Genomic DNA, 13,113 nt, shown 5'->3' on the forward strand with positions numbered 1-13,113 from the left:
TTGGTAGGCAGCTCCCACACACAGTCACAAAAGCAGCTGACTAGACTAGTAGAGATTTGCATGTGTCTGCTACTTGTTTGGTCTGACTCTAATCTACAGCAGCTAGCCAGGCCCGGGTCAGTAGGACCATTCATAGAGAGTGTGGCTCCATTCAGGGTAGACTGGGGTTTGCATGAAGCTCAGTGTATGCAAAGGATAGAAAGACTGTTTAAAGGTAGACTGAATTATGGGCTTGTCATGGATCAGCTTATAGATGTGAGTTTTTAGCATCTTCCAGCTTTAGACTGAAAACCGACTTAATGTGTATCGTTCGTTATTGGAAGTTGCATTTAGAGGAAATCAGTGACTTGTTTCTCATTGCCAAAGGTGTTGGCGTTGAAACTGGCAGTGTGTCCACATGGCATCACCTACTGCACCCGCTACCTTCAGCATGAGGTCCCTGATGGTGTCCTAACACACCAGGGCCAAAGGGAGTTGTTGGAGATAGCATTAGCATAAGAAAGCAGCCCTATTTCAGTGCAGTTATTTGACCTCTGACCTCCCCTTTGTGCGTCCCAGACAGCAAATTGCTGCAGTGGTAATGGTTGCCGGTCCCATACAGGCCCCCCCCCACCACTACCTCTCCATCCTGTCATGACTCTCCCACCCTCCTCTCGCCACGGGAGGGAGGGACTCTCAATCAAGTCGTTTAATACCAAAGTCAATTCCCATACACCCCCCTTATACACACAGACGTCCACATACACACTCTCACATACATGCTCCCACACTCCTAACCAGACATGCTGGAGGACTCTCTCATCAGCTTTTCTTTCCCTGTTCCCTCTGTCTACACCCCCTTTTCTTGTCTGTGTTTTAATCAAGTGGAGTCAGGGACCCCCTAAAAGTACTGTGGGTGGGGGACATCAGACTTGATGTGCATGTTTGTGTGTGTGCATGTCTGGGTTTTTAGGGTTAATCCTGTGGAATTGCCATGGGTTGGGAAACATATGCATCATATTATCAGTTACTAGTGTGCGTCTTATTCACCCAGCATCAATGGCATCTGTGTTTTACCACCAAAGTCTGGACATGACTGTGTTGGCTGTTGTTGCCATATGTTAATGAATATGTCTGCTCCCAAGACTAAGGCACTAAAGACATTACTGATTGCAACAATGTTGTTTTCAGATTTGTAACGCTATAGATACGGCCTCTCAATGACTCATTTTAATGCAAGACCCTAATTACCATGCACTGAGGTTAGGCTGTTTCCGAGCTAAAGTAGGGTTGATTTCTGTGGCTTTTCGGGTTTAAACCAGAGATGATTCTGGTTCAAACCTTTGTTGATGTTGAGGCTTTAAGTTCACAGCTTATTACAATGAGTGTCATACTTAATCATGTAACATTTAATCCCATTTATAATACATTTAGTGTATTTCAATTTTTTGGAAAATAATATACCCATGTCTGCCCATGTCATAGTACGTGAAATTGTCCTGCTTTTACAAATATATCTCTCTACCTAAGCATTGACTGTTGTTTAGATCTTCCAATTGACAAACAAATAGGTCTTTCATTTTAATTAATGCATGCATTTGACTTATATATATTTGTAAAATTTACACCATGACGTGTTGAAGACACTTTGTGCTTGGTGCCACTTATGACACTGTAAATCAATTGTATTGAGACGGTTATACCTCTTTTAATAAGTATTTTATTGTGAAAATGTTCTCTTCAACATGGAACAGAGACACTAGCCAATGGTACTTCGACTTCCCTGAAAGGCCTGTTTGTCTCCCTTCACGCACAAGTGTTGAGGATGTTTAGTTAAGTCCCAGAGATGCTGTGAGTGTCCTGTTAATGACCAACACTTCCTCTGATTACCCATTGTCCCTAGCAGGACTAGAGCTTGATGGAGGGGTCATTAAAACGGAGGTTAGAGGAGCTGCTGGTCTTTCCTCAGCTTCCCAGGGGACGAACACTCACACACGTAGAGGTCAAGTGACCTCTAGCCTCCACCCCCTATCTATTAGCAGGGTGTAACCCCCCCCTCCACATTAGCCACTCCATCTCAGACTGAGTGGCCATGTGGTGCTTGTTTTAGCTTTGACCTCTTGTGTCACCTCAGCAAAGTTTGGTGTGTTTAAGCAGTGGTTGCTTCCTCTCCTAGTCTTCACTCGTAACTCAGGTGGACTGTTTTTTTAGTGGTTTTTTTTTAGCAAAACAGTTCCCATGACTCTATTAAGAGACAAATACATTTCAGGAATCTGAAGGTCTTGAAAGAAATCCCATCCTATTTTTTCTAAATAGTTCTGGTCTCTCATTGTATTTAGTGTAACCATGGTGCAGAAGTGATTTCGCTGCTGCCATTTTATAGTGTGTTATGACAGTTAACCATTTTCAGAGTGCTTATTTTATATGCCTTCATTTTGTTTTATAACAGTAGCTAGTGAGGAAAAAGACAGGCTACCACGTTTGGTTAATTGGACTGTGAATATTCACACTAGAGGTGATGTCAATGCCTGAAGAGTGTCACATTGTGGCTGTCAATTCAAGACCTGAAGTGGCAAACATCTGCCATATAGCCAAATCCTCCCGTACTTTCTCTGTCTTTTTTCTCTTTCTGCCTCTCTTTTTGTCTCTCTCTTTTTTACAAACACATACCCAACCTCTTGCTATTCATCGCCTTCTCTCCATCTTTGTCTTTGTCTTTGTCACTGTCTGTCTGTCTGTCTGTCTGTCTGTCTGTCTGTCTGTCTGTCTGTCTGTCTGTCTGTCTGTCTGTCTATCTCTCTCTCTCTCTCTCTCTCTCTCTCTCTCTCTCTCTCTCTCTCTCTCTCTGTCTCTGTCGTTCTGCGGTGGTTGGGTCTAGGCTGTGCTAGGAACAGGAGGCCTAGCCGGGACCCGAATGAGGGAGCAGGGGTATGTATATGTGTGTGGATTAAAGGGGATGACAAGTTACCTGAGGGGGATCAAATACACCCCTCCTCCCAGACTACTAGAGACACAAGGCCAAAGAATAACCACAGTGACTCCGTGAATTGTGGAACACACACACTAAATGTAGTGTGACACCAACAGTGTTTGTACACTAATGCTTCTAATTGTATTGCATCTCTACAAATCAATACAGTTCATAATATGTATGCATGGGCACATAACTGCGGGAAGCTGTTTAGGGGTGGGAGTGCTGCGATTTTTAGGCTGCGCTACATTTGCCCGCACTACAGATGGCTATATCGGTCTATCGTTCTGCTAATACAGGACTAGTAAAGGATTCAAAAAATATTATATATATATTATTGATATTATACTTTATTTGTATTTTTCAGGGGGTGCTGCAGCACCCTCAGCACCCCTACTTCTATGCATATGCACACGTTTTTGTGTGTAGCTGCATTTTACAGTGTTGCAACCTCTTTCCATGCCCTGCCTGACTCAGTGCCATCACACACACATGCACAGAGCCAGTTGCCAAGGCAACCAGGAGCTAGCATGAAAGCTGTAGGGAGAGGTGGAGCAAGGCACCATTCCAACAAGTAACTGCCACTGTGTGTGTGTGTGTGTGTGTGTGTGTGTGTGTGTGTGTGTGTGTGTGTGTGTGTGTGTGTGTGTGTGTGTGTGTGTGTGTGTGTGTGTGTGTGTGTGTGTGTGTGTGTGCCTTTCCACTGCAGAGGAGAAAAAATACTTGAAATCACAGTTAATATAAATAACAAAGAATCCATGTCCATTAACACCACGCACCTTTCCATTAGAGCTTAGTGTGTTTATATTGAATAATTAAAGGGTGCTATGTGCCATAGAAAATGATGCTCACCCTGCATTTACAGTGCCTTCAGAAAATATTAACACCCCTTGACTTTTTCCACATTTTGTTGTTTTACTGCATGAAGATTTTGTGTCACTGGCCTACACACAATACCACATAATGGCAAAGTGGAATTATGTTTTTACAAATTTTACAAATTAGTACAAAATTAAAAGCTGAAATGTATTGAGTCAATAAGTATTCAACACCTTTGTTATGGCAAGTCTAAATAAGTGCAGGAGTAAAAATGTGCTTAACAAGTCACAAAGTAAGTTGCATGTGCAATAATAGTGTTTAACATGATTTTTGAATGACTACCTCATCTCTATACCCTACACATCCAGTTATCTGTAAGGTCCCTCAGTCGAGCACTGAATTTCAAACACAGATACAACCACGAAGACCAGGGAGGTTTTCCAATGCCTTGCAAAGAAGGGCACCTACTGAATAACCATTTAAGCATGGTGAAGTTATTAATTACACTTTGGATGGTGTATCAATACACCCAGTCACTACAAAGATACAGGTGTCCTTCCTAACTCAGTTGCCGGAGAGGAAGGAAATAGGTTTGAATATTTTCCCCGGATTTTACAAATGTTGCATCCTGAGAATAAATCACTTTTCTCCCGGATAACCCGGTATTTACCGGCAAAACTGGAAGTGTCATTCAAAAGTATTATAAAGCATATAAATATGTCTGGATTTGATTAGAGCTTTGATCAGCATGACAATTCAAACCTGATGCGACCTGAGCCTGATGAGCAATATATTAAATACATTTTATGAGCCCTACATTCATGACATTTAAAGAGCTCAAGCCCAAAAAAAGCCCAAATTATTGTGTAGTTATCCAATACATATACAGTGGCTTGCAAAAGTATTCACCCCTTGGCATTTTTCCTATTTTATTGGAATTAAAATGATTTAACCTGGAATTAAAATTATTTAACCTGGAATTAAAATTGATTTTTGGGGGTTTGTATCATTTAATTTACACAACATGCCTACCACTTGAATATGCAAAATATATTTTATTGTGAAACAAACAAGAAATAAGACAAAAAAACTGAAAAATTGAGTGTGCATAACTATTCACCCCCCGAAAGTCAATACTTTTGTAGAGCCACCTTTTGCAGCAATTACAGCTGCAAGTCTCTTGGGGTATGTATCTATAAGCTTGGCACATCTAGCCACTGGAATTTTTGCCCATTCTTCAAGGCAAAACTGCTCCAACTCCTTCAAGTTGGATGGGTTCCGCTGGTGTACAGCAATCTTTAAGTCATACCACAGATTCTCAATTGGATTGAGGTCTGGGCTTTGACTAGGCCATTCCAAGACATTTAAATGTTTCCCCTTAAACCACTCGAGTGTTGCTTTAACAGTATGCTTAGGGTCATTGTCCTGCTGGAAGGTGAACCTCCATCCCAGTCTCAAATCTCTGGAAGACAAACGGGTTTCCCTCCAGAATTTCCTTGTATTTAGTGCCATCCATCATTTCTTCAATTCTGACCAGTGTGGGGATGAAAAACATCCCCACAGCACTGTCCCCCACAGGGACAGTGTTCTCGGGGTGATGAGAGGTGTTGGGTTTGCGCCAGACATAGTGTTTTCCTTGATTGCCAAAAAGCTACATTTTTGTCTCATCTGTCCAGATTACCTTCTTCCATATGTTTGGGGAGTCTCCCACATGCCTTTTGGTGAACACCAAACGTGTTTGCTTATTTCTTTCTTTAAGCCGGTCCTTTTTTCTGGCCACTCTTCAGTAAAGCCCAGCTCTGTGGAGTGTACGGCTTAAAGTGGTCCTATGGACAGATACTCCAATCTCCGCTGTAGAGCTTTGCAGCTCCTTCAGCGTTGTCTTTGGTCTCTTTGTTGCCTCTCTGATTAATGCCCTCCTTGCCTGGTCCATGAGTTTTTGTGAGCGGCCCTCTCTTGGCAGGTTTGTTGTGGTACCATATTCTTTCCATTTTTTTAATCATGGACTTAATGGTCCTCAGTGGAATGTTCAAAGTTTCAGATATTTTTTTATAACCCAAACCTGATCTGTACTTCTCCACAACTTTGTCCCTGACCTGAGCTCCTTGGTCTTCATGGTACCGCTTGCTTGGTGGTGACCCTTGCTTAGTGGTGTTGCAGACTCTGGGGCCTTTCAGAATAGGTGTATATATACTGAGATCATGTGACAGATCACGTGACACTTAGATTGCATACAGGTGGACTTTATTTAACAAATTATGTGACTTCTGAAGGTAATTGGTTGCACCAGATCTTCATTAGGGACTTCATAGCAAAGGGGGTGAATACGTATGCACGTACCACTTTGTAATGCATCAAAATAGGAAAAATGCCAAGGGGGATGAATACTTTTGCAAGGCACTGTATGATATAGGCTACTGCACACTACACAAGACAGAAAGACATAAAAGCCCATAGATGAAGCTAGCTATATACTTTCTTGGGTAAATAAATGAAACTAGCTCCAGTAGGCTAATCTTTTTGAGTGTGAATTGTATTACTGTACTGTATTGTATTGTACTGTATTATATGGACTGGAATTATGTAGGCCTACGTCATTCAAACCATGATAAACCAAAAGAGAACATGCGATTGTGGCTTCCAAAGTTTAGGCTAGAGAATTTGATTATAATTTTGAAATATAATAGGGCCTATTTGTATAATTAGTAGGCTGACACATACAGTGGCAAGAAAAAGTATGTGAACCCTTTGGAATTACCTGGATTTCTGCATAAAATGCTCATCAAATTTGATTTGAACTTCATCTAAGTCACAACAATAGACACACACAGTCTGCTTAAACTAATAACACACAAACAATTACAAGTTGTCATGTCTTTGTTGAACACACCGTGTAAACATTCACAGTGCAGGGTGGGAAAAGTATGTGAACCCTTGGATTTAGTAACTGGTTGACCCTCCTTTGGAAGTAATAACCTCAACCAAATGTTTTCTGTAGTTGATCAGACCTGCACAATGATCAGGAGGATTTTTGGACCATTCCTCTTTACAAAACTGTTTCAGTTCAGCAATATTCTTTGAACATCTGGTGTGAACCACTCTCTTGAGGTCATGCCACAGCATCTCAATTGGGCTGAGGTCAGGTCTCTGACTGGGCCACTACAGAAGGTATATTTTCTTCTGTTGAAGCCATTCTGTTGTTGATTTACTTCTGTGTTTTGGGTCATTGTCCTGTTGCATCACCCAACTTCTGTTGACCTTCAATTGGCCTTACATTCTCCTGCAAAAAGTATTGATAAACTCCGGAATTAATTTTTCCATCGATGATAGCAAGCTGTCCAGGCCCTGAGGCAGCAAAGCAGCCCCAAACCATGATGCTCCCACCACCATACTTTACAGTTGAGATGAGGTTTTCATGTTGGTGTGCTGTGCCTTTTTTTCTCCACACATAGTGTTGTATGTTCCTTCCAAACAACTCAACTTTAGTTTCATCTGTCCACGGAATATTTTGCCAGTAGAGATGTGGAACATCCAGGTGCTCTTTTGCGAACTTCAGACATGCAACAATGTTTTTTTTGGACAGCAGTGGCTTCTTTCGTGGTGTTCTCCCATGAACACCGTTCTTGTTTAGGATTTTACGTATCGTAGACTCATCAACAGAGATGTTAGAATGTTCCAGAGATTTCTGTAAGTCTTTAGCTGACACTCTAGGATTCTTCTTAACCTCATTGAGCATTCTGCGCTGTGCTCTTGCAGTCATCTTTGCAGGACGGCCAGTCCTAGGGACAGTAGCAACAGTGCTGAACTTTCTCCATTTGTAGACAACTTGTCTTACTGTGGACTGATGAACATCAAGGCTTTTAGAGATAATTTCGTAACCCTTTTTTAGCTTTAAGCAAGTCAACAATTGTTAATCTTAGTTCTTCTGAGATCTCTTTTGTTTGAGGCATGGTTCACATCAGGCAATGCTTCTTGTGAATATTAAACTCAAGTTTTGTGAGTGTTTTGTATAGGGCAGGGAAACTCTAACCAACATCTCCAATCTCATCTCATTGATTGGCCTCCAGGTTAGCTGACTCCTGACTCCAATTAGCTTTTGGAGAAGTCATTAGCCTAGGAGTTCACATACGTTTTCCAACCTACACTGTGAATGTTTAAATTATACATTCAATATAGACAAGAAAAATACAATAATTTGTCTATTGCTGTGACTTAGATGAAGGTCAGATCAAATTCTATGACCAATTTATGCAAAAATCCAGGTAATTGCAAAGGGTTCACATACTTTTTCTTGCCACTGTATATATCTTTCACAATATTTCCCCTAATGTTATTAGCCTACCTCCTCTTTCTCGATTGTTGCTTCATTGCTTTCTTGCTTTCAACAGTTACATGAAACAAGTTTCATTGTCCTTAACTTTATCATTCTAATGACATCCTTAAATAATATAGGACTAGAATTAGATGCAGAACGCTTTCCCTTCTCTTTACGAGGATTGGATGGTTATGGGTCTGAATAAATAACTGCTATAGCCTACCACCATCGCGCGTTCGCTCTTCTTTCAAACAATCCGTGAGTTCTATTGGCTGCTGTTTAACATTCAGAAAAAAAGAGCTTGCGTCCCTCTTCGAATAGTCCACCTATGTATAAGAAATGCAAAAGAAATAATGTCCAGCAAGCTATTCTAGTCTAGCTTTTCCTGCATGGGACTCCAAGAGCTAAGGAGCGTTTTTTAAGGAGAGGCCTTCGGTGCACAGGTGCTTGCATAAAGCGCAAGAGACAGAGGCTATAAGTTAGAAAGAAGCTTATTATAACTAACCTATCACTAATTACAGAGTTTACATAGTTTAAGCGCTGTGATAGGAGAAAACTGAGGATAGATCAAAACATTGTAGTTACTCCACCTAAATGACAGAGTGAAAATAATGAAAATTGTACATAATATTGCACATATAAGGCACTAAAGTAAAACTACAAAAATTGTGGCAAAGAAATTAACTTTATGTCCTGAATACAACGTGTTATGTTTGGGGCAAATCACTGAGTATGGTGATGGCTGCATCACGTTATGGGTATGTTTGTCATCGGCAAGGACTAGGGATTTTTTTTTAAATCAAAATAAATGGAATAGAGCTAAGCACAGGCAAAATCCTAGAGGAAAACCTTTCAGCAGGACAATAACCTTAAAAACAATGCCAAATATACACTAAGGTGCTTACCAAGATGACATTGAATGTTCCTGAGAAGCATAGTTACAGTTTTGACTTAAATTGGCTTGAAAATCTATGGCAAGACTCGATAAAGCCAATAGGAAAATCAAGGATGATATCTCTTTTTTATCATCTTTACAGTATGTCTCCTAGACAAAACTGAGTACTATTCAACACCAAAGAGAAATGTTGAGTATTTTCTCAAATAGCTCAAATTTTGCTCCTGAGAAATAACCATGGATTGGTCTCACATTGATCAATGTATGAGTTCTCTAAATTCTCTTAAACGTGGTTCCTTTCAACTCCCTCAATTCATGCAAGAAAGAAAAGAAGAACAAAATCTCCACAAAATCTCCACCTGACTCCAAATAATTAGAATCCATCACAAACATGCTTCACTTATCACAGACAAGTATCACCACATATAATCTAGGATCTATCTCAGAATGATCATATATGAGTTCTCTCAATTGTCTTAGAGCAGGTAGCATAGTGGGTAGGAGCGTTGGGCCAATAACCGAAAGGTTGCTGGATTGAATCCCGAGCCGACGAGGTAAAAATCTGTCATTCCTCCCCTGAGCAAGGCGGTTAACCCCCAACAACTGCTCCCCGGGTGCCGATGATGTTGGTTAATGTAGACCCCCGCACCTCTCTGATTCAGAGGGGTTGTGTTAAAAGCAAGAAACACATTTCAGTTGAATGCAGTTAAATTATTACTATGAACCTCAATTGTTTATCCTATTGCTCAGATTTAGCTCTTAAGTATATGATAATAAGATGTCCTTTAATTCGCTGTACATCTCAAATACATATCAAATTTACACTCTCAATCTATCATATGTTTCAAATAATAGCTTCTCTTTTACATCTTTTTATTTCTCCTAAGGGGCCATTAGGAGAACGAAGTCACACATGAAGGAGAAACACATGATTCAAAATTGAGAAGATCAAATTAATCTCAGGTGATCAGAAAAATGCCTTATTGAGCAGCACATTTTTCCCATGGGTGGCTGTTTAGAAATGATCAACAACCAACTTGACAGAGCTTGAAGAAATGTAAAATGAATAATGTGCAAATATTGTACAATCCAGGTGTGCAAAGCCCTTAGAGACATACCCAGAAAGCTTCACAGCTGTAATCACTGCTAAAGGCGATTCTAGCATGTATTGGGGTGTGAATGCTTATAAAAATTAGATATGTGTGTATTTCATTTTCAATAAATTTGCAAAATGTTCCAAAAATGTTTTCACATTGTCATTATGGGGCATTGTGTGTAGATAGTGAGAATGTTTTTTTAAATTATTTTTAATTCAGGCTGTAACACAACTAAATGTGGAATAAGTCGAGGGGTATGAATACTTTCTCAATGCACTGTATTGTCAAAAGGAAGCCGGTGACGTCGATCGCCGAACGCCGCCCGAACAAGGAGAGGAGCCGACTTCGGCGCAAGTCGTAATATGTATATATAATACTTGTTTTATCCTTAGAAATAGTTCAAATTTCTCCACAGCAAAACACTTCTCTCCTTGGGGACCATTCAGAGTTCTTAAACAGGGTTGGGTGGTGGGGTTACAGCCAGTCCTGATTGGCTAATGTGTGGCCAGTGAGCCATGGGGTTATGGGGTCAGCTTGTGGACACCTTGCGGTCGATTGGGCGCTTGAGACAAACACAAAGACTAGGGTATGCAAAGTTCCACTCAATTGACCTTCCATTGTAGCCCCCGGGTTAAGAGGTGACAAGCAGGCAGTGATGATATTCTCTTTATGGGGTGGTGGTGGTCAGGGTGCCCCCTAACCCCAGTCTGGTCACAAGCAAACAAACATATGCTCTTTCTCAATGGAGGCGACGCCGATCTGAAAGCACACGTGGGGTTCCAGTTCATTAAATGAACTTGAACTTCTGCTCTGGTCAAGATTAGTCAGTATTGATGTAATGCCATAGTGGATTAACTGAGCCTAATGTAGAATCCTATAGAGACTATTGTCTGTCGTGCAGTGTGGCAATGCCTCAATGGAAACATTGCGGAAATAGAATGGTAAAATGTATGATTGTTTTTGCAAATATCAACATTTTCAAAATGAAATAGGCTATGTCACTATCCTATGGCATTATCTGACTGTTTGATTTACTGCTTTGTATATCTAGATTCCTTTTATTTTAAAAAAATGGGTCTGCTTCAAAATGGCCACTATTTTGCTGTGTAGCTAGCTGTGGTAAAGATCTGCCTGTGTTGCACAGCTTTACACAATTACTTAGCCTCTCAAAATGAACAACCAAATCAGGATAAGAACACGGGTTTCCACAACAACCATCAGCTCTATGAAGACCCTTCCCTTATAGAATGTAATGGTACAACCTCTGACTCGTAAACACATATCATGCATAAGTCACTGAACATTTCCCATTCTTGCCACTAAAATACCACCCACCTTAGCGAAACGCACAATAAGCCCCTTCCCACTCTCCCACGGAAGCCACAGTTCAAAATCACACACATTACCATAAGAGTCACCAAGACTAATCCTGAAACGATGCATTGTTTGACTTCCACCTTTATTTTGCCGATAGGGCAGCAGTGAGACAAAAGGGAATTTGTGTTTAGCCTCAGATTTAATGTTGGGAAGAGGAGAGAATGGGGGTACCAATGGGAGTACAAGAACTGGGTGGGTGTGGTACGGCACTTAAAATGCAGACAGTGACAGTTGCCTTGAACTTGAACCCCCCTGAGTTCCCCTTGACCCCGGCTCTTTTCCCGTGCTCCTCTCTGCCCGATGGCGGTGGATGCCTTTGTTGAACTGTCTGCATTAACTCTTCGCACCTCTCTTCGCAACCCCCAGCCCCTCTCTAGTCTCCTCCGCCTATTAATGGGTCCTTCCTCAGACCTTCCAGGGCTGCTTTCGGGACACCCTTCTGGTCCCATCCAACGCCACTGTGCGTGTATGCTAATTTGACCCAAGGGTTCTATTCCCACACACTGGATCTCAGATTTATTATTTTGTTTTTAAGGGATTAAGGGAGAAGCTCCACTAGCTTTCTGCCTTCCCATGATAAGACACTAGACACACGTTTCAGAATCTGTCGAAAGTGTCAGATTTGATTCAGTATCTAATGACATTGATTGGTATTCAAACAGCAATCAAATCCAAACGGCACTGTTTAATATAATTCTCCATAATTAACTTACTTTATGGTTTCAACATCTGACGCAAAAATATTCTACGTTAAAGAGAAGCTGCGATTGGAGTGGAGGCACAGTTAATGTAGGTCGAAACCAAAGACAAGATGATAGGATTTCTGTAAATCAAGGAGAGATCAAGACCGTCAAGACTCTTTCAACAACAGCAATGTTGATTTGTGATAGTTATTGAGTTAACCTAACCCCTCAGTGACGTTTAAACTTCCCCTCCACCACACCAATTGAAAGTAGAGTGCTTGAACTGAGCAAACATGGCCGAACGCCGTTTAATTTTACGAGATTGTAAAACCAACCTTTTGAGTTGCATTTGGCCTTCCACCAATTTACTTTATAAATGCTATTGTCATAATTAAAGACAGAAGGAAACTAGATCCCTCTTGTTAAATAGTTATAGCAGGCTATACTTAGTTAGCCTCAACAATCCAATGCGTCCCTTTGAGAGCTTTAAGAGTGTTCATGTATAAGATTGCTCAAGAACAAATGATACGTTATACTTTAATAACAGAATCCAAATAAGGCTTGCGCCAAAAGAACTTGATAGTGAGGATGAATAAGTGGAGGTGGGGGATGGTGGGAGGAGGGGGATTTAGGTCTACACATTTTTCTCAGGTCGCTTGGTTAGTGACAGGCAAGTGTAATGGTGCTTCAAGTAATGGAATCAACCACTCGAGTAACATGTGCATGCACACACTCACTCATTCACTCACTCACTGAAAGCACGCCTCTTTTGCATATGAATGACATCACCATAAAGTTTGGAGGGACGTTTTGGCGGTTGAGAAGGATGCAGGGGGTAGGGAGGGCTGTGAAAGAGAAGACATTACTCACATTGCTTACTGCCTCCATTCGCCAGCTCTGGCCAAACTGGTTGACATTCCAGGACAGGATTCACTTGATGCACCCAAAAAACCAAAGACAGTGGCCACAATTAATCA

Source organism: Salmo salar, chromosome ssa02 (assembly GCF_905237065.1).
Source record: "Salmo salar chromosome ssa02, Ssal_v3.1, whole genome shotgun sequence".
Classification (NCBI taxonomy): domain Eukaryota; kingdom Metazoa; phylum Chordata; class Actinopteri; order Salmoniformes; family Salmonidae; genus Salmo; species Salmo salar.